The following is a 22,254-nucleotide window of genomic DNA, read 5'->3' as shown; positions in this document are numbered from 1 at the left end:
AGAAAGGGAGTTTGAGAAATCAAGGCAAAGGCTGGCAGGGATGACCTAGGGCTCCTGGAGCTGGGCAGCTGAGTGAGGCCTGCATGTTTGAGACTGGGGGGAGAAGCCTTGGAGACCAACCCTGATTCCTGGGGGTAGGGGGGTACAGAGGGAAAAAGAAGCCTGGCCTTGTCTCTGTAGCAGGCGAGGGGCACAGTTCAGCTGAGCAGGCCCCAGGCAGTGTCTCTAAGGACAGGAATGAGCTGCAAGGCACATTGCCTGGGACTTAGGGGCTCCCCTCACTGTCACCCAGCAGAGAGGAGTCACTTTCTCCAGTGGAGGCAGCAGGTGGGACTTCCCCAACAGCAGAAACACCTGTCCCTTAAACACCACCTCCCCAGGCATAGGGAACAATGGCAGGAAAGGCCACCGGAGGCTCTGGTGACATTGCTTGACCAAGGTGAGGCTTGCCCTGCTCTGGACTGTGGTTCAGAACTGCTCTCAGGAGACTCAGCAGCCTGGAGGTGCAGGGTCCCAAATGTCCCTCCCACACATCTGCACACAGGGCCTCTCTCTCAGCAAAGGCACCCTCCCCAGGAGAGAAAGTTGTACACCATAAATAAACCTGTCTCTGCTTCAGGTTCCTCAAATATAGAATGGGAGTAATAACAGTACCTAAGTTGTGAGGCTGTTGAGAGATTAAAGAACCAAACATGTATGGACTGCTTAGAACAGTGCCTGGCATACAGCAGGCACTTAGAAAGTTCAAGCTATCAGGATGATGACAAAATTGACCGGCATTCTTCCTCAAATCATGGGCAGCCTGGGCTCTGAGCCGAGGCCCTGCTGAGCATCTCTTGGGCACCATGCCCGCCGAGTGCTTTACAGATCATCTTACAGGGCCAAGACCAGGGCTCAAACACTGGCCAACCGCTTCTGAGATTCAGGGTGTCACCCTAACACCTGGGCCTCCTCCTAGCTGCCCCCTCCCTTCTATTCCAACTGTCTCTCTCCCAGGCCTCTCAGGGGCAGCCTCCTCTTCTGCAGTGCACGTGACTGGGGGATCCTGGGGTCCCCATCAATATTCTTGCTGAGCAATGTGGGTCCCCTGTGTTGGTGGGTCCCTGGGGATCTGAGCACAGATGTGAAAACCTGCCATCACCTCCCTCCCCTAGCCCTTAGGATACAGTTAGGGGAGCATCTCAGGGCAGAAAGCAGAGTGGAGGAGCCGAGGGCCAGATCAGGGCCTGCAGTTCCCCATGCAAAGTATTGAGTACCCTTCTGGTCCTTGGGATGGTGGCACCTGCTAAGCTGGGGAGATGGAAGTTACAGGGGCTGGGAACTGGACTCGAGAGTAGAAAAGGACTTTGCTGTGGACCTGCAGGGCAACCCCAACAACCCACAGGAGGGAACAGCAGGGCAGCTCCTTGGAGCAGGGTGGCCAGGCAGCTTCTCTCCACCTGCTGGCCCCTGGGACACCTTGGGCAGCTGGAGAGAAAACCTTCAGGAGAGGAATGTTACCTTACTGGTGGCCCCCAGGATGGCTGCAACTGCAGAAGTCAGACACTGGGACCCCTCAACATGGCAGCTTTGAAACCCTACAGCTCCTGGCTGAAGGTCCTTGGGCACGGGGGACCCCTCCTTTAGGCATTATTGAATGACAGATCAGCCCAACAACTTGATGCCCAGAGTTCACATATAGTAAGGAGACAGAGGCCTGGGAAGGAAGGCGGGGCTAGCCAGGAAGCTCTGAAGCCAGGCTGATGGGGCTCAAACCCCAGCTCTGCAACCCTGGGCAGCATATGCTCTGTGCCTCAGTTTCCTCACCTGTAAAACATGGCTGATAATGGCATCGACCTCACAGGGTGGATGGCGATCACACCAGGTTAATTTCTCAGGACAGGGCCAGGTGCCCAGAGAAGTGTACGTTAAAACTCCAGGTGTGAAGGGGAACATCTACTCATGCTGGGGCTAATCTGGAAGAGCTGCCTGCCTGTAGCAGGACTCAGGACAGCTGCAATTATTGTGGTTGGCTCTTAGGTCTTCCCAAAGGGCTTGTACTCTGTGGCTATCCAAGGCCAGGCTGTGGGCCATGCCACTCTGGAATGAAGCCTTCCCCAGCCCACAGTGTGAGGTGTCCTTGCCTTCTAACATTACTGCCTTACGCTTTTTGGGGTCTTATTATTTTTGGTAGGTGGTTTCCCCTTTTACATCATGGTGAGAGCAGCTGTCACTTAAAAACATCCCCATACGGTGGTAAAATTAAGTGTGCCAGCCAAGGGCAGCTCACTCCACCTCTCAATCCAAATTTTGTTTTTGAATTTGGAGTAGCTTGTGAAATTCAACACTATCATCTGGCCTAATGTCTCCATTGCACAGGTGGGGAAACTGAGGCCCAAGTGGAGAAGGGCTGCTTCAGCCTGGATGAGAGCCTTGGTCTCCCATGTCCTAGGTCTGGTCTGGATGTCCAGTTCCCTCCCCTGCTGCCTGGATGTCCTAGGACCAGCAGGGCTCCCTACTGATTTGGGGTGCTCTCTCCCAGGCCTAGGAAACACAGAGCCCCAAATCCCACGGAGGTCCTTGGCCCCAAGGGAGGGTTCCGCCGACCCCTGTCCACCTGGTGACCCACCTTGGGTCAGCTCAGGTACTGAGAGGCTGCCTCCAGCAAGGATTTGGGCTGAGGTGGGAAAACAGAGGCTCCCATTGGTAGTCTGCGGGGGGCGACCTGGGTAAGTATCCTCAGTGAGAGGAGCCATGCCCTCCTCTAAGCTGCGGGCCTCTGGGGAAGACCTTTGTCCCACTGGGGGCTCTGGCAGGGCCACCCAGGTTGCCAGGAATTAAGTGTGACCAAAGGGCTCCCACATTGGCCCTCTGCACCCTCTCACTGTGGGCAGAGTCCACTGAACCCCATTTCCCAGGTGACTGCAGCTGCTGGTGACCTCACAGAGCATGCATGAGTCACAGAAGGGAACCCAGTGTGGTTCTGGAAAGGGGCAGAGGCTCTGTGAGCAGATGGGGACATGGGTGGACAAGCAAGCACTACTTACTCACTGGAGGTAGGGGAGACTGAGGCACAGAAGCAGCCAGAGAGTGCGGAAGACACCCAGCACCCAGGGTCTCTGTGCCTCAGAGTACCTGAGCATGAGGTCACAATGCTCCTTCCAGCACAGCGCAGGGTGCTGGGAGGCTGTGTTTTCCAGGAAAGTACACCACATAAGAACGCTCCGCAGCAGAACTAAAGCCAGAGAGGGGTTCCTTTATCACAGAACCCCCATCGCCACGCCGTTTCTGGGAGGCCCTGCCATTCCCAGGCCCTGAAAGACACATTCCTGCTCATCCTCAGGTGCACCTGCCCCTGGGAAGCCGGCCCAGAAGTTTCTTCTTCCTCACCAAGACCGCAGGAAGCTCTAGGGCAGGGCCAGCCCTCCTCCCAGGTAGGGATGAGGAGGGTCCCAGCTTATTGTCATAGAAACCCTTGGTTCTCCTAATTCCACCTGTTCTTGTATAACTGAAATAATAACTGCGCTGACATTGTCTGTCTGGCACTGTGACGGGCACTTTAAATAATTCTAGCTAATAGAAATGTTTTAATCAGGCTAAATATTTTTTTCTTTCCTTAAATCATTTTTCACTGATTACAGCTGCTTACTTTTCTCCTAATTAGTCCGAAAGTAGCGAGACTGTGTAGCATCTTAGAGTCTAATGGGGCTTAAAAGCACACTCGAAATGCTTTAAATGTATGCAAAATCCTCCAACCTCGTGGCCAATCCCAGCTCCCTGGGCTGCAGGCTTGCATGTGCAGTTTGGGGATCAGCAGGTGGACGCAGTATCTTACCCAATCCTTAGCCACCCTTTGGGATGGCTGGGGGGGGACTTACCCCAAATGGAGATGAGGAACTACGGCTCAGAATCAATAAGCAACTTGACCGAGGTTGCACAGCCAGGAAGTGGTGGACTGGAGTCTGGATCGGTAACCACTGCACTCTGGGGCACCGCCTGGCTGTGACCTTAGATACCAGGAAGTCTCTCCCCCTCAACCTGACACAGGGGGAAACTGAAACCAGCAGGAGGCAGGGGAATTATTTTTCAAATTAACTCAAGGATTAGAATCCAGGTCTCTTGAATCAGCCCAGATCAAAAGTATTTTCATGGACCGGGTGGCAGCTGGCCTCAATCATAAGAGCAGCAGCTAACAGCCCTGGCTGCGCGAGGCCCAGTGCTCAATGCTTGCAAGGATCTTCCCATTTAATTATACTCATAATTGGTGAGAGTCGTGCATACCTGCCGTGATTACTAACTACTGACCCCGCAGGCTAGGAAAGAAATGTTTAGCCATTTAAATTCAGACTGGCCAGAGAAATTAAGTGGCTGATATCCAGGGGTGTGACTAATCTCAATGAAACTGATGAGGGGAAGGACCATGGGTAGTCTCCCAACCCACATCATTTTTGGAAACGCAATTGTTGCCTTCCACCCTTCCTGCCCCCTGAGTCCCCCACCCACCCCTCACCTCCTTAGAGCTTCCTTTCACTCCTGCAAAGTGTCTCACCCACTGCAGCCCCGGGTGTAATCAGCTTATTCTCCCATGTACAGCCTGGGCCATCTGAAAACGGCTCCCTTTACTCCTTGGGGGCAAGGATACCTGAGATTTAGGCCACAACTATATATAGCCAAGAAATCCGTCCTTTTTAATTGACTCATCTATTTATTTGGTCAAGCAGTTCCTGCTGACCCCTAGATGGCCGAGTTCTACATAATTCCTCCCGACAATGTGTGTGGAGAGGAGGGGCCCTCCCTGCCTCTGCTGCTTGGGCTCTGTATTCCCAGTGCAGGCAGCTCCTGCGGGACTCTGTTTCCCAAATAAGGTTTGCCTAGTTCCACCCTTTGCCTATGCTGCATCACCTAGGTTTTAGTTGGAACCTAACACTGCACCCCTTGCCAGCTGCAAGTGGTGACCTCAGGAATGTCACCTCCCCCTGGGGGGCTCAGTTGCATCATCTGTAAAATGGGTCATCATCGTGAATTACACAAGGAAGGTACAAGGAAGTGCCTTGAATACACAATTGGATTTGCTCTCAGGAGAAACAGGATACTCTGTGCCCAAGAAAGATTAGCCATCTTTCATCGCGTGCCTTCGTTCAACCAACACTTGACCTTGACTCCGCCCCTTCTTAGCATCCAGCTAAGTGCAGAGAGAGGCAGAAACAAACACCCCTGGGCTCCAGATCTGCCACACTGGGAAAATACCAGCTGAACAGTTTCTCCAGCCGGTGTTGTGTGTCAAACAGGCGGCTTCGACCGAGCTTCCTTCAATAGCGCCGTGTCCCCGTCCCCTCCCTCCCAATGCACTCCACGGGCTCCCAAAACCACGTGAGTCAGCAAACTGGGTTAGACACCTCGTTAGAGTGGGTTTCCTCTGGAGACTTGTGGCCGTGCCTGTGATTCTCCTGCAGCGGTGTTTGGTTGAAGGCAGGGTTTGTCTGTTCAGAAGCCAGTTGTCAAAACAACAAGCACTACCTTTAAGGGGCAGTTGGAACCATGAAATAAGGATTCCTGTTTCTGGCTGGTTCCCCAGAGTGAATCAAGACCAACCACTCTGAACAGATCCGAGGCCACTGAGCCAGACCCAACCCCACCCCCTACCCCAGGCAGCTCCTCTCCCCTCCCCATTGCCCAGAGCAGGACACCCCAGCCACGCTGCACTCCTTAGGGCTTCTACAGGCTTCCACTCTCTACCAGGCCTTTCCACGGGCTGTTTCCCCTACTGGGAATGCCCTCACTGTCTGGTGCCCAACTGGCATATTTTTGATATTCAAGACCTCAGGGAGCTTTTTTTTTTTTTTAACTTTGCGTGCCCAAAGCACCTTCAAGAGATCCTCCCCATCCCTGACAGGGTCCTGATTTGTAGCATCTTCCCACACAAGCTCCCAGGCTGGACAGAGGGCAGCTCATTTCAGGGTCCCTAGCCCCAGCTGGGGCCTGAACCACAGCAAAAGTCCATAACTTTTGGATGACTGATCAGACTTTCAATTCTCAATGTTTATATGCTTAGAGATTTTTCCCCAAACTTCCCCTAACGTCAAACACTCTTGCTGGGGCCTTTCCAGTACTAGGCAGAGCTGGCAGGGGTTTGAAAAGGTGACTTTCTCAAATGGACTAGAAAGGCCAAAGGAAAACAAAAGGTCTTGACTCCATGACCTTAAGCTGGGACAACCCTTCTCCCCAGAATCATCCTGCAGGTCCAGAACCCAGCCATGAGACTTCCAGACTCGGCCGCACAGGGATCGCTTGGCCCACAGAAGGCCACACTCCCTGATTTTGTCTCCTTTAGGGTGAGAGACTTCACTGAATGTCTGGATTGTTAAATGTGAATAAATCACCCCTGAATTATGACCAATATTAATTAATAAGACATATTTGGTATTTTCAAAATACCAAGATGCTTTCTCCTACATGCACTTGCTAACCCAGTAGTTATCATAGGGCCCATTTTACAGATGGGGCAACTGAGGCCCAGGCAGAAGATGGACTTGCCCAAAGAAGTAGCACCAAATACTATTCTCTTGACAGCACCAAAACAGGAAGGTGGTTCTGAGAGGAGCAGAGGCCTGAGGTCTCAAGGTGCTGTGTGACCTTGAGCAGGTCACTGTACTTCTCTGAGCCTCAGGAGGCTTATTATGAGGAGAGTGGATGAAAAGGTGGAGGCAGACAGGCTCATGAGCCCACAGTCACAAACAGCTTCCTTCTACCCACCTGAGACAAGGTCCAGCCTCCTGGCTCTTTACCAACTGCACTGTGCCTGGTGTATAGTGGTTGCTCAATATTTACTAAGTGAATGAATGTTGTCTCACAACATTCATGTGTGAGTGTCTCACACTCATCCCAGGTGTGAGATCACACCGAGGCATGAGAAGGCCTGGCACAGCAGGGCTCCCTCCCCTGGGCACACTGTCTGTCCTTCCAGAGGCACTTCGTCCCCTTCTTCCTATCCAGAAGACACCTCTTGCCTGCTGGCTGTAGAGTCCTTTTGAAGTCCTCTGGGTTCCTCTACAGTTTTTCCAAAGCAAATGCCCATTACTAAGGGTGTCATGTGGACAACACACATGCCACCTCTTCCCACCTTGCCCCCTTGACAGACATTGCTAATCAGTCCTGGCTTCCTTCTCATTGATGTGGACCCAGTCTTGGATTCCTCATCAGAATCTGGTCTCTCTGGGCCCCCAGTAACTTAAGGGACAAGAGACAGACCCTTGTCCGGGAACCCTTGTCCAGGACCGGCAGGATGCCCAGAAGAGACTTGAGGGGCTGTGGGACTAGCAGAAGCTCTCAGGAAAACTCAACCCGGAAAACATAAATGAGAACCTAGCCCCCTCCTTGTGACAGAGGTAGCAAAGGAGGTAGGAGGCATGGGTCCTTTGCAACACAATGGCCCAGGTGGGACCCCACAGAGCAAGAGGAGTGAGGGTAGGGATTTGGAGGTGGGAGCCAAGCTGGGGCTAGGAATTGAAAGGCTGAAGAGCAGGGATGCAACTCTACCTCTGGCTGGGAGGAGGGTGGGGGTGAGAAGCAATGACAGGAAGCCAAGGTGGCCTGCATGCAGGCCCCCAGAAGGTGAGCCACTAAGCGGCCAAGCTGGGGTGGGGCCTGGACACCGGCCCTATGCTGCATGTGCTCTGTGCCTGACTTAGTGGAGGACACTCAGCTCAGAGGAGAGATCCGCACCAGGGCATCGGCTCCTAAATCGAAGGGGTGGAGACTCACCCAAGCTCGGCACTGCCACCCCAAGAACCTACCCTGGGAATAAATGATTTATTCTATTCACTCTTTTTTCCATGGCGAATCAGAGGTCACACAGAGGGTTAGTGACTTGTCCCAGCTCTGCCAGCAAGTGTGTGGAGACATGAGTAGATAAAGGCACCCTGAGGGTCCCTGCGGGCAGTTGGGTCTGAATACTGACCCCAGGACACCTTCCTTCATGGGTGCCTGAGGAGCCAGCCCTCCAAAACCCCCGAGGCTGTCTGCAGCCCCAGGGATCCTGGCGGTGCTTGCTTTTTAAGTCCAGGAGGTTTCTGGACTTAATTGTCCACTGACTTAGAACACATGGACAGATGGAAATGCCTTCCAGGAACTCCCCTCAGACTTCACTGAGGTGGGCAGCCATGGTCCCGAAAGTCTCTGTCCATTTCTGAAAAAGCCCCCTCCCTTAAGAAATCCCCCTCCGACCCCTGCTGGGTCCAAGAGCCGAGACGAGAAGATGCACCCAAGGCGTCCTCACTCCACCTGAGGCCCAAGCTTTCCCGCGAGGCTGAGGCCAGAGAGGAGGCACCTGCCTGCCCTGGCCCCATCTCCCAGCAGCAGCTGTGTGCAAAACCAAAGCCAAAGATGTGGGCTAAACCCAGGCTCCTGTCCTGACACGTGGCTGACTTCCAGTTTCTCACTGCCTTCCTGAGCCCCAGTTTTCTCACCTGTAAATGAGGGGCAGTAGTAACTACCCTACAAGATCATGTAGGTATCAAAGCTGGAAAAACCGTGCAAACTGTAGAGGGCTGCAGATGCGATTACTATGCATATATTCAGACTTCTCTGAGATAGAGGCACCAAACATAATCACAATACTACGAGCAATAACGATGTTAACTTCATTTATTGAAGAACTGCTATGTGCCGTTCTGAGCTAACGTTTACAGTTAGAACTGCTAACTTTCACCATTTTTCTTCCCTGACTCTCACAACCAGAGAAGGGAGCTTCTACATCAGGCCCGTTTTGAGAGAGGACACTGAAGCCCACAGCGAGGTTAAACGATGTGCTCAGAGTCACAGAGCAGGGTAGAAACTGAATGACATTCACGCTCAGGCTCACGGGACCCCTGAGCTCAGGTCCTAACAGTACATGTCCTCTAGAGGATGGGGTATGTTTTTCAACCTCGAGTCTGGCCCAGTACTCAGAGCTATTTTTTGCTTATCGGCTTTTTCTCGTCTTCCCCAAATGAGAAAGGCTGGCAGACTGGGGGCTGCTTCTCTGGGATGAATTGTTTTAAATCCCGTTTCCTAAAGTCCCAAAGGCAGGAGCTCCCCAGGGAGGTGCCACCCCTCCATCTCGATGCCCCAGGGCTGTCACTGATATCAGGCCAGAGTGAAAATGAGGGCAACCCCTGCGGGGTCAATGATTCATCAACACGTACGCAGCATCTCAAACACGTGCACCCCATTCGACCAGCAAGCCCACTTCTTGCTTAGACCAACGTGTAAAGACGCCCACTCAAAAGAAGTTCACTGGCTTCAGCTTTGCCAGACAAAAAAGTTCGGGAAATTGGCGGCACAACACTTTAAATCTACTTACCATGACTGAATTGTACACTTTCAAGGGGTTAAGATGGTCAGCTTTAAGTTATTTGTCTTTTACAACAATTGAAAATAGAGGCCGGGCGCGGTGGCTCATGCCTGTAATCCCAGAACTTTGGAAGGCCAAGTCAGGAGGACCACTTGAGCCCAGAAGTTTGAAACCAGCCTGGGCAACATAGTGAGACCCAGTCTCTAAAAAAATAATTAGCCAGGCATGGAGGCATGCATGTAATCCCAGGTACTCAGGAGGCTGAGGTGGGAGGAAGGCTTGAGTTTGGAAGGTCAAGGCTGTAGCGAGCTATGATCACACCACTGCTCTCCAGCCTGGGTGACAGAGCAAGACTCTGTCTCAAAAAAAAAAAAAAAAAAAAAAGCAGAGTGGTTTAGAAGAGAAACTGTAACCAGCCAATTTCCCATCACTATGGGATTAATTAAATAAACACTGGTTTAGTCAAACAAATCATGGCTTACAACAAGGTCAGCAAACTGGCCACTGGGCCAAATCCAGCAGCTTGTTTTCTCTTGCCTCAGCCTCCAGAGTAGCTGGAACTACAGGCGCGCACCACCACGCACAGCTAATTTTTGTATTTTTAGTAGAGATGGGGTTTCGCCATGTTGGCCAGGCTGGTCTCGAACTTCTGACCTCAAGTGATCCACCCGCCTCAGCCTCCCAAACTGCTGGGATTACAGGCGTGAGCCACTGTGCCTGTTCAAAAATGTATGACTTTTATAACCAGAGTAAATAATAAATATCATTTTATTACGGTCTTGGGCCTTCTAGGAAGCGAATGTTGAGGTTGGCACTTCTGTTGAACAGGCCTGAGGTGGCCTTTTCTGACAACACTGGAAGTCGTGGGCCTGTTATACCAACACTCCTATATGCACCAGTTTACAATGGGTGCGGGGCATGGGGGCAGACAGAGAGGGTCTCCCTGTTAAGAATCTTCTTTCTTCCTTAAGCTGCCCCACCTTAAGGGTGAATCTGATTTCTGGACTCAGCCCATAGCTGAGGGGGTGGGGAGTTGCTCTAGGGGGGCTCACCTTGGGGGATAAAATGAGAAATTGCATGTGGGGTGCTTGGCACTGATGTGCTAGGCCTTTTGTGCACTTAACCTCACTGTGCTTACAAAGTGATGAGGTCACCCCCACCCCAAAATCCCAGTATCACTGTCTTTCTAACCCTCCTGGGTGCCACTATTGCTCCATTTCAGGGGTGGGTTACCTGAGGCTCAGGGTATTTCTGTGACTCCTCCAGGTCACGAAGCCGGCAGGGCTGGAACAGAGATTTGAACTAGGGACTGCCTGACTCCCCAGCTCCATGGACTCCACTACATGGGTTGCCCCCTGTCAGCAATACTTTTTTGGGCTGGTCCATTAATAGTTCAGGCTCTGCTGAACAACCAACACACATTCCCATGTCCGCATCATGCCCCTTCTGAGATGAGAACCTGAAGGTCAGAGCCCTCAAGTGATGTGCCCAGTGAGGAGGGCGCACACCTAGCAGTGCTCAGACTTCAGAGGTGACAAGGTCTGTTCTTCCACCCTGTTCCTCTAGACAACCCTGCCACGTCAGGGGGCCGAGGAGCCCTTTCAGAAAGTGTTATTAAGCCAAGAGGGCTGCTTGGAGGAGGCATCAGATAAGTCTGAGGGCAAACCTGCCTCTCAGCCTTTTCTATAAAATGGGCTCCCAAGCGCAAATACATCAGCAAGCCTCAAAAAGAGGAACATTGGCAACCTCTGTTTATTGCCTATAACAGCCCATCCCAGGCAGGGCCCCTTGCACAAGACTCTTTATCTGGAAGCAGAACTCACATTCCAGCCTCACAGCAGCAGGAGCCTCATTTCCCAGCTGCTTTGACTACTCATTAACCAGGAGGAAGGCCTGGGGGAAGGGGAAGGGGCTGGACCCAGAGGCCGTTCCCAGCCTGAGGAAGTGGGCTAGAGTCAGCTCAATCAGGTTCAAATCCTTCCCAGCTGTGTAGTCTTGGAAACAATCAATTCATCTCTCCAAGCCTCAGTTTTCTGATCTGTACAATAGGGATGACATCAGCGCCCACCTCACAAGGCTCCTGAGGAGGCTGTGCATGAGTCTGTGACGTGTTTAGCAGTGCCTGATGTGCAGTAAGCGCTCAATAAATTTCTCATATTTTTTCAAAAAGAGTAAGAGCACACCCACTTCTTTGGGTTGACAGAGTTAATACAGTAAACCTCTCGGCAGCATATGAGCATGCTGAGTCCAGGAAGCGGTAGCAATCATTATTATTGACGTCTATAATTATTATGATGACGCCTGTGGAGGCTGACGTCGAGTAGGTCACCTCCATGCCTGCCCAGTGGCTGGCTGGGTACACACCCCTGCCCGATGTCACAGCACAAAGAATACGTCTCCATGGGGTGGGGCTGCTTGTGACCAAGCAACCTAGGCCAGCTGGGCTTGATGAAAAGGAAGGACTTGGTCCAGCTGCTAGCAGCAGCAGGTTGAGGAGCTGTGGGCCACAAACAAACGCTTGCCTAGTCCCGGCTTCACAGGGGACCCCACTCCAACCAATCCGAACCCTGGACCAGTGGGAGCTTAACCTTCCCCCTTAGAAATTTCTGCCCACGAAGCCAGGGTTTTCTAATTCCAAAGCAGAGTCCACAGTGGGTCTTGACATCAATGTAAGGGGTCAAGGCCATCTTTTTTACTAAAGGAAGACAGAGCAGACCAGAGCACAGCAGATGGCGAGTATGAGGATTATCTGAGAAACTTCAATTTCAGGGTTTGAGTTTCACGTGTGTGTTTGTGTACATGCACACACAGGCCACATCCCATTGTAAAATGTATTTAATGAACGCTGAGGATTAAATAAGACTCTGAAAGCCCCTAGAGTAGGCAATGTCTTAATCAGTGAAGAAGACATCCCTTAAACCCTTTTTAAAAACATAATGACGATCCTGAACTAAAAGAAAAATAAGGCTGCTGTAAACACTGAGACAATCAGTGCAATGCCATTAAGATCCACAGATAACAGGATCACGTCAATGTTAAATCAGTGTCCTGGGGTAGATAACTGTGCTAGGGTTATATAAGAGAATGGCCTTGCTCTTTTTTTTTTTTTTTTCCAGACGGAGTCTCGCTGTGTCGCCCAGGCTGGAGTGCAGTGGCACGATCACGGCTCGCTGCAAACTCCATCCCCCGGGTTCACGCCATTCTCCTGCCTCAGCCTCCCGAGTAGCTGGAACTACAGGGGCCCGCCACCACGTCTGGCTAATTTTTTGTGTTTTTTAGTAGAGACAGGGTTTCACCGTGTTAGCCAGGATGGTCTCGATTTCCTGACCTCGTGATCTGCCCACCTTGGCCTCCCAAAGTGCTGGGATCACAGGCGTGAGCCACGGCGCCCGGCCTGGCCTTGCTCTTATGAAAGGCCTGAAGGATTGAGGTGAAGGGGCATCATGCCTGCAATTTACTCCCCAATGATTCAGCAAAAATGGAAGAATGTTCACGTGACTGTTTTTATTTAACATATTAGTGAGAAAGAGATGAAGCGAATGTGGCAAATGTTACCCATGGGAAAATCTCAACGAAGGGCATAATGCGAGGCCACTGTAATACTCTTGCAACTTTAGCAAAGGTTTTCCATTTTACTTGTTTATTTATAATTTTATTTATATTATTTTTAATTTTTGCTGAGATGGGGCTCATTATGTTGCCCAGGCTGGTCTCGAGCTCCTGGCCTCAAGCAATCCTCCTGCCTTGGCCTCCCAAAGTGCAGGGATTGGAGGCGTGAGCCACTGTGCCCTCGACAACATCGTGAAACCCCGTTACTCCAAAAAATACAAAAATAAGCTGGGCACGGCGGCACGCGCCTGTAGTGCCAGCTGCTAGGGAGGCTGGGGTGGGAGGATCACCTGAACCTGGGGAGATCGAGGCTGCAGTGAGCCCTGATGACACCACTGCACCCCAGCGTAGGCGATAGAGTGTGACCCTGTCTCAAAACAAAAACAAACCTTTAACAGAGACAGAGCCAAGCTCAGACCCCAATCCTCAGAATCAACTCAGTGAGGGCATCCTCCCCACGGCAGACTTGCCCCAGGCTACTCTGCAGCAGAGCCAGGACAGGGCACAGGCTGGGTCTCCAAAACCAGTGCTTGGCCCATTTGCAGGGCGTCCCTGTGCCCTCTGGCACAGACTGGCTGGGGACCAAGCAGGCACAGAGTGGCCAACCCAGGCCAGGGGATCTGCTACCTGGAGGTGAGGTGTGGACAAGGTCTGTGGGCCGCAGGGGTCCCGTCTTGTCCTCCTAGAGCCTGGGGGAGACACGGAGCTCCTGAGCCCCCCACCTTGGGTCACTGCACGACGTGTGAGACACCCATCCCACCTGGAGGTCCAAGGTCACTTACGTTTGGGAGCTCCTCAGAAGGGCTGTGGTTCTGGTTCTGGATCTATTGCAAAGAGAGGAAGCGAAGACGGAAGAAAGAGATCTGGTCAGAGGCAGACTGTGCACAGGGCCCCTAATTGTCCACCCACTTGTAACCACCAGACGTGTGTGCTGGGGAGGGGCTGACCAAACCCCTTGGAAGGCCAGGACGCTGAGGCTCACACATGCATACTCACACATGCCAACACAAGCTCACATGCAGACGCACAGACACATGTGTAATCATATGCAGACTCCCAGCCCCACACACTTGCCTGTGTCAGCCACACACATGTTCACAGCCACACACAGACCCACATGGGACACACACTCACACATGCACTCCCACTCACTCACACACACCCCTCTCTTGGATGCAGGGTCCCCAAAACTTAGCAGCAAGAACCAGCACATTGCCCTTGGTCAGAGGGGAACAAGGTTTCAGCTGCAAATGGGTAAGCTGTTCCACAGCCCTAGCCACAGAAAGCCCACACTCCTGAGCGCCCCACCAGCTCAGTCACATAGCCTGACTATTCCCAAGGGGCGCAGGGACACGCCAGGGCCAGAGTGAGGGGCCTCAGAGAAGATCCTTGGGGGATGTGGTATTCACCAACCAGTTCAGGGGCGAGAATCACTGTGCCTAGGAAATCTGCTGAGCTTTGCTGAGCCAAGCAGTCCCAGACGTGACTAACCCAGAAGACTTTTTTTTGGGGGGGGGTTCTGTTGTCTTTTTCAGTAGAAGCTCAGTTTGGGAAATAGGCAACTGGGGGCAGATCACCTCCTCCTACCAGCAAAGCTCCTTGCCCTGAGGCTGGAAGGCTCTCCTGGATTCCTGGAATCTAAGTGTACAAAGCCAGGAAATCATTTCTTCTCAAATGAGATATTTTCAATGAACTGTTAAACTGGGATCAGCAGAAATGGGCAGTGGGTGTCTCAGGGGGAGAGGGCATGGGAGGGTGGGTCTGGGAGAGCAGACAGAGGCCTCCAGGACCCCTTTCCTTGCTGTAGCTGTAGCCCTGCCCTGGCAGCCTCCTTCCCAGACCCAGAGGCGCACTTGCCAGTGTCAGTAAATGCCAGTCCCAGCAGCCTACAGAGCTCCCTGTCCCCCAAATTAGATGATCTCATTGCTTTGTTAGGGCCTCCACATTCAACAGGCTCACACTGGCGCCCACTGGGTACAAGGCACTGTGGAGTAGGAACAGTCAGTCAACAACTTATGGTGCACTTACTGTGCCAGGCACTGCACTGGGCACATGAAGCTCAGCAGTGGATGACAGAGCCAAGGTCCCTGAGCTCATGAAGCCTGGAACCACAGGCTAGAGGCTGGGCACATGAGAGGCCATCAAGGCTTCATTCTAGGCTCTGTGAAGGCTGGGCTGGATTAGTGATGTCTGCTGTGGGTTTGGGTGGTGGAAGTAGCAACGTAAACCTTGCTATCCTAGACCATACACAGGGAAGTGGGATAAAGTGAAAGATGAAGGCAGCCTGTTTAAAGCACGAGGTTAAGAGAATCAGAGGAAGGACAGCATAATTCTGCATGGGGCAAAACCTTACCAATTACAAGAGGCCAGCCCATCTCAGAGAGGAGGATAAGAATGGCACTAAAGGCTAGGTGTGCTCGTGTCTGCAATCCCAGCACTCTTGGAGGCTGAGGCAGAAGGATCATGAGCCCAAGAGTTCAAGACCAACCTGAGCAACACAGGGAGACCTGTCTCTACCAAAAAATAAAATTTAAAAATTAGCTGGGTATGGTGGCACATGCCTGTAGTCCCACCTACTTGGGAGGCTGAGGTGGGAGGACTGCTTGAGCCCAGAAGTTTGAGGTTGCAGCAAGCAGTGATCGTACCACTGCAGTCCAGCCAGGGTGACAGAGTGAGACCCTGTCTCTTAAAAAAAAAGAAAAAAAAAAAAGAATAGCACTAAAGTCCATATGTCTAGCCTGCTGGCACCCATGCCCCTTCTGGGGACAGCTTAAACCTGTTCCAGCAGGAGACCCACATAGGCCTGCTCTCAGCCCAAGGGGTCTAGATGGACTGACCCCACCTTCTCCTCCTAGGTGGGCACGTGAGCCAGCCCTAGCCAATCAGAGGGGGCTGTCATGATTGGCTCAAAGATAGGCACTTGACCAGCCTGGTCAAAAACAGTGATGACTAGGACTTTTGCCAAAAATATTGGGGAAAAACAAGGCTCTTTCTTGGATGAGATGGCTACATTGGGGCAGGGGGCGGCACTACACTGGTGAGCAGCTAGGGCATCCATGGAGAATGAAGCAGGCATAGAGACACGGAGCCGGGAGACAGAGAGAAGGAAACTGAGTCCCCATGACATCTTTCAGCACCTGGACTCAGCCCCAGGCTGAAGTATGGCCCCAGGCTTTTAAGTTAAAAGAGTCAGTAAATGTTCTTTTTTATTTTTAATGTCAGTTTAGGCCGGGTGTGGTGACTCATGCCTGGGAGACACAGAAAGACTCATCTCAAAAATAAATAAATAAAAAAAATAAAACTGAAGTCTGTTTGAACTGATTTCTGCCATTTGCAAGATAAGAATCCAGACCTATACCCTGCCTTGAACTTGCTGCGTAATTTTATGCATGTCTCTGACACACTCCTCCCATTATAAAAAAGAGGAAGGATGCAGATGACAGAACACCTGAGGTTCCCGCAGCCCTGGCACTCTAGTTATCACGGGCAAGGATTAGGCCTGACCCTTCCCCCAGCCCCACCCCCGGCCCCAGGCACACAGCCAGAGAGGTCATCAGCCCTTCCCAAAGTTAAATACAAAGCAGAATTGCCTGGAGGGCTCTTGAAAACCCAGATTGCGGAGCCCTGCCCCCAAGGTCTAAATGAGAAGGTCTGGGGTGGGGCCTGAGGTTCTGCATTCTGCAGGCTCCCACGTGATGCCCATACTGCTGGGCCAGGGACAGCATTTTGAGGACTCAGAGTCACTACGTGTTCTACTTTTCCCAGTTTGCTGAGGACAGGTGCTCAGTGCAAAAATAAAGCCCCAGCCAGCAGAAGACCACGACCTCTCTGTCCTCAAAGCAGACGGCGATTACGGAGAATGGCTGCGTGGCTGCAGGGATGAGCCAGCCTTTAAACAACGGAAGCAGCAGGTCCCAGCTCCTGTGGTCCCATCACTGCCCCTTCCAGCCAGCTGTGTTCCCTGGAATGTATTTAAATAATGGGGGAGGCTGTCAGAGGCTAAGGTGCCTCCTTGGGCTCCAGCAGGCTCCAGGCTGGTTTTCCAGGCGCCCAGAGCATCCCCAATGGCTCCCCCACTCCCAGGCATCATGCCAGCCCCAAATCCCGCTGTGGGCCTTGTCCGGACACAGTGACCCAGGCCGCCCTGCTGTCAGCAGCCTGGCTAGCCCTGGGCTCTCCCCTGATTTACATCCGACTTGGCTGCCTTGAAAAGCCTCCTGTGGCTTTTGGAGCGAGGACACTGTTCAGTAGTGAAAGGCTTCCCCAGCAGCAACCTTTCCAAGGTGGCGCTGGCCCAGCACGAATGCCGGCAGGCTCCCAGCTGTGTGACCTTGGGCAAGTTACCTGCCCTCAGCAGGGCCTCGGGTCTTCATGTGCAAAATGGGAATAGTGGTGTCTTTGGTGAGGATTAAGAAGAGGAGGTGACGAAGCACAGGGTCTGGCTTTTAATGCATAGGAGGCTCACAACTGCACTATTTATCTCCTTGACTCAAAGAGTGGTCCCCAGACCAGCACCGTCCACAGTGCCTGGGAGTTGGTTAGAAATTCAGGGCCCCAGGCCCCACTTAGGCCTGCTGTCTCACTGTTGTCACCCAGGCTGGAGTGCGGTGGCACGATCTCAGCTCAGTACAATCTCTGCCTACCAGGCTCATCCTCTCAAATAGCTGGGACTACAGGTGCGTGCCACCACACCCGGCGAATTTTTGCATTTTTTTAGAGATGGGGTTTTGCCATGTTGCCCAGGCTGGTCTCGAACTCCTGAGCTCAAGCAATCCACCTGCCTCAGTCTCCCAAAATACTGGGATTACAGGCGTGAGCCACCACACCTGGACGAGTTTTTGCTTTTCTTTTTTTAAAAGTCTGTTCTAATTGATATTCTACCAGTGGCAGAAGAGGAATCCACATTATTGTTCCTCGAGGCAACGTTCTTTACTAAAAGCCTGTTGCTACAGCTCTGCTCAGAGTAACTCTGGAACTCCTGTCCCCAAATCGGGACACCTCCTTTCAGAGCCAGGACTAGGACATCTTGAAAAACCACCAAGAGGATGACTGCATCCGTAAAGGAGTCCCGCAGGAACAGCACCCCGTGTGGTGGCACGCGCTTCCACAATGGATAGAATGGTCTTTCCTCCCTTTGTTCCGAAGGTATTTCCCTTAAACACAAAACCTATCTGGGCCACCCCTTACAGGACCAGGGAGGAGAAAGGGCTCACTTAGGTCACATAGCAAGCCAGAGGACAGGGGTATTCTAAGCCTGGTGTTGCAGTGCCTGATGCAGGGCCTTTGATTTTAAAAGGGCATTAGCCATGCATGTGTAATTTTTTGTCTGACATCCATAGCCCTGCCAGACAGACAGCTCCATGAGGGTACAGTTTGGTCTGTCTTGTTCACCAGCCACATCCCCAGGGCCTAGGACAGGGCCTGGAACAAGTAAATATTTGTGAGATGGATGGATGGATTGATGGATGGTGACAGGTGAATATAATTTCCAAGCCTGGAGCCACTCAGATGTTCAAACCATAGGTTCCCATTTCAGAGTAGAAGGAATTAGGCTCTCTTGATTTGTATGTTGAGCAACAACTGTGTGCCACACCCCTAGGCTGGATGCTGGAACATCCATCCCTCCCCTTGATGTGTCCCCAGTCAAGTGCATGGGTATAAGGTAAGACCATAAAGGTCTGAGCTCAGGCCAGAGGAAAGGACCACAAGGCTCAGAGCAGGGCGAGCTGAAGTCCACTTTCACTCACGTCATCTTTTTTGAGTGCTTACTACGTGCCAGGCACTGTTAAGAGGCTCAAGGAATGCTTCCCAGAGCAGGCAGCTCCAAGCTCGCCCCTTAAGAGTGGGAATAAGGAGTGATGGGAGGAAGGGCCTTGCGGGCTGAGGGACCAGCATGGGCAGGGCTGAGAGAGCTGGACGCTTGGTCTAGCTAGGAGCAGAAACCAGCCAGACTACAAACAAGGAAAGAAGTTGTGGTAGGTGAGCGTGAACACTGGCCAAGAGCCAGATCGTGAAGGGCCTCCAATGCCAGGCTAAGGAGGTTGGACTTGATTTCACAAAGCACTAGGGAGCCACCACTGAAGGCTTTTGAGCAAGAGAGTGACATGCAGAGAGCTGGTCCCCAGATGGTACAGAGAGGTATCCAGGAGGCACAGAGGCTAGTGAGGAGGCTGTTGTCTTGGGCTGGTGTGATGTCCACCTGCAGAGGAAACACCAGGTGTCATCTCTGAAGGAATGAATGTCCTTGAAATCATGACCTGAGTCTTCCCTCATGGTGCTGACTAGCCTTGGGGCAAGAGAGGATGTCCCTTAGGACCTCCCCCTTCCGGCACCCTTCACTCAGTAAGCATGACTCTGCTGAAATCGCTGGCCAACCACACTCCTCCACCTCCAACCAAGCAACTGGCAGCCTTGGGTTAAGGACTTTCCACTGGAACATGGCAGTGAGTCACTTGGCATTTATGTGCAAAGAAAAGTCCTGGAAAGGAAGGGCCTCTCAGGGCATCCCAGCATGAGGAGGGACCATGCAGAGAAGTGGTCCTGAGCCTCTGGGTCGGGAAGGACCCGATGTGAGCAGAACCCCGAGGGCTCAGCCCTCTGCCTTCCAGCCTAGGCCTGCTCAGATACCTGCTGAGGGAGGAAGCCTTCCATTGCCAGCCCAACCCTTCTCCTGGAGACCACCAGCCCTCTCCCTACCTTCCACGTTCTATTCTATGCAGTGGCCAGAGCTGCTCACCACGCTCCTTCTTGAGCTTTCCAGGAACCCCATCCTGGGCTCTGGGGGTGTCTCCTGAGCAGCCAAACCGTAAGGAGTCTTTGCAATTGATACAGCTTTGCCCTCCCACCCACTTTCCAGTGACTTGTGACAAAACCAGGATGTGAGAGTCGTGAACAATATCATCGAAGGTTTGAGGTGGAGGCATTAACCCTTTCCTTAAATCCCTCCCTGTCAAGGGGGGGTTCACACAAGCAATGAATGATGGGTGCGGCTGGGAGGGGGGAGCACAGGGAGCCACATCTGTGAACAATGGCTTTTTTTTTTTTTTTTTTTGAGATGGAGTCTCACTCTGTCGCATAGGATGGAGGGCAGTAGCGAGATGTTGGCTCACTGCAACCTCTGCCCAAGTGATTCTCCTGCCTCAGCCTCCCAAGCAGCTGGGATTACAGGTGCCCACCACTGCACCTGACTAATTTTTATATTTTTAGTAGAAATGGGGTTTCACCATGTTGGCCAGGCTGGTCTCGAACTCCTGACCTCGTGATCTGCCCGCCTGGGCCTCCCAAAGTGCTGGGATTACAGACGTGAGCCAGTGTGCCTAGCCAACAATGGCTCTTTTGATGGCTTTATCTTCCTGTGTTGATAAGTGCCTCCTTTGGGCCTCAGCGTCCTCATCCATAAAGTGGGTGGGCAGAGAAGGTTAACTGGATGATCCCACAACCCCAAAGTCCCCACACTCCACAGCCTGGGGCTGCTCTCCCTCAGACCTGAGGCGGCGTTCCCAGACTGGATCCTTGGCCTGCCTTGGTATAAACCATCTTAGATTGTTCATTAACCTCCTCCTGATACAGATCTCCCCTCCCTCCTTGAGCACAGGTGCTGTTTATTCCTCCCTGCCCTCTTGGCCCTGGCCCTGTGCCTGGCACACAGTAGGCACTCATGAACGTTTGCCGTGCGGTCAGTGGGACGAGGATGGGCTGAGGCATCCGGTGGACTCTGGGTCCAGCGCTCCTTCCACCCTTTCCTAGCTGAGTGTGGGCTGGGGCCACCCATTTTTCTGATGAACTCATCTCTGAGACAGGAAGGGGGATAAAGCACCGTGGATGCTCAATAAATATGAGTTCCTTCCCTTCTCAGAATGCTGAATCGGCTCAGCCGGCTCCTCTGCACCCTCCGGGGCAAGTCCTGGGTGGGGGTATTTCATTTACTGAGCTGGCAGCACTGGGGGTGATCAGACAGGACACGCAAAGTCAGTGGCTCCCAAATGCAGGCTGGCTGTTTGGAATGGCCTGGCAGATCCGTGTGTTCTGACATGCAGTCCACATGGCCTGCTATTGGGATAGACCAAGTGGCAGAACCAAGAACAGTACCATGTCATTTTTGTTCAAAACAAAACAAAACTGGCCAGGCGTGGTGGCTCACGCCAGTAATCCCAGCACTTTGGGAGGCCGAGGCGGGCAGATTACCGGGTCAGGAGATCGAGACCATCCTGGCTAACATGGTGAAACTCTGTCTCTACTAAAAATACAAAAAAAATTAGCTGGGCGTGGTAGCGGGTGCCTGTAGTCCCAGCTACTTGGGAGGCTGAGGCAGGAGAATGGCGTGAACCCAGGAGGCGGAGCTTGCAGTGAGCTGAGATCACGCCACTGCACTCCAGCCTGGGCGACAGAGCGAGACTCCGTCCCAAAAACAAACAAACAAACAAAAAACAAAATAAAACTACAGCTAGCTTCCAAACAGATCCCAAATAATGCCTGGATCAAAGAGGAAATCAAAACTCAAGTGAAAACTGATCCAGTAAGTAACAAAAAGGAGTCTATGTCCATATGGACACCTGGATAAAGTTTAAGCTGTATGCAGAGGGAAATGTATAACCTTATATTAAAAAGAGATATGATAGACTGCCCAGCATTTTGGAAGGCCGAGGCAGGCGGATCACTTGAGGTCAGGAGTTAGAGACCAGCCTGGCCAACATGGTGAAACCCTGTCTCTACTAAAAATACAAAAATTAGCCAGGCATAATGGCACGTGCCGGTAGTCCCAGCTACTCAGAAGGCTGAGGCAGGAGAATCGCTTGAACCTGGGAGGCGGAGGTTGCAGTGAGCTGAGGTCAAGCCACTGCACTCCAGCCTGGGTGACAGAGCAAGACTCTGTCTCAAAAAAAAAAAAAAAGAAAGAGATATGATAGACTGTCAATCAGGCAGGTGGACAGACTGAAGATCAGATTGTACTTTTTTATAATGATCCGAAAGGATCACTTTTTAGTTTATGCAGTTTCGTATTGCTTGAGGTATATTACTTTTATAATTAAAAGTGAATGGTTTACCAGTTTCTCAAAAAGTTAACACATATCTACTACCTTATAACCCAGCAGCTCTAGTCCTAGAGAAAGGAAAATATATGTCCACAAAAACACTTGTACAGAAATATGCACATAGAAGCTTTATTAGTAATAGCTGCCCCCCAGCTGGAAACAACCCAAATGTCCATCAACAGCATGGATGAACGCATTGTGGAACATCCATACAATGGGAGACTACTCAGCGATAAAAAAAAAAAAAAATCAACTCCTGATATACTCAACAGCACAGATGGATCCCAGCAATGTGAGGCAGAA

At 51.9% G+C, this 22,254-nt stretch overlaps 1 protein-coding gene across 2 annotated transcripts in view; it reads right to left on the bottom strand.

Annotated features, from left to right (window-relative positions):
* The window catches only part of SLC6A6 (solute carrier family 6 member 6), an 87,890-nt gene that overhangs the window by 60,289 nt on the left and 5,347 nt on the right, over window positions 1-22,254 (bottom strand). The window contains exon 2 of one of the 2 annotated variants that reach the window (XM_016940534.4): window positions 13,702-13,743. The exons of the other annotated variant lie outside the window; for it this stretch is intronic. The gene's annotated coding sequence lies outside the window, so the exon portion shown is untranslated. The remainder of the gene's footprint in view (window positions 1-13,701; window positions 13,744-22,254) is intronic. 2 annotated transcript variants of the gene reach the window in all.

This window comes from Pan troglodytes, chromosome 2 (assembly GCF_028858775.2).
Source record: "Pan troglodytes isolate AG18354 chromosome 2, NHGRI_mPanTro3-v2.0_pri, whole genome shotgun sequence".
In the NCBI taxonomy this organism is placed as follows: domain Eukaryota; kingdom Metazoa; phylum Chordata; class Mammalia; order Primates; family Hominidae; genus Pan; species Pan troglodytes.
This window is presented reverse-complemented; position numbering and strand designations above follow the sequence as displayed.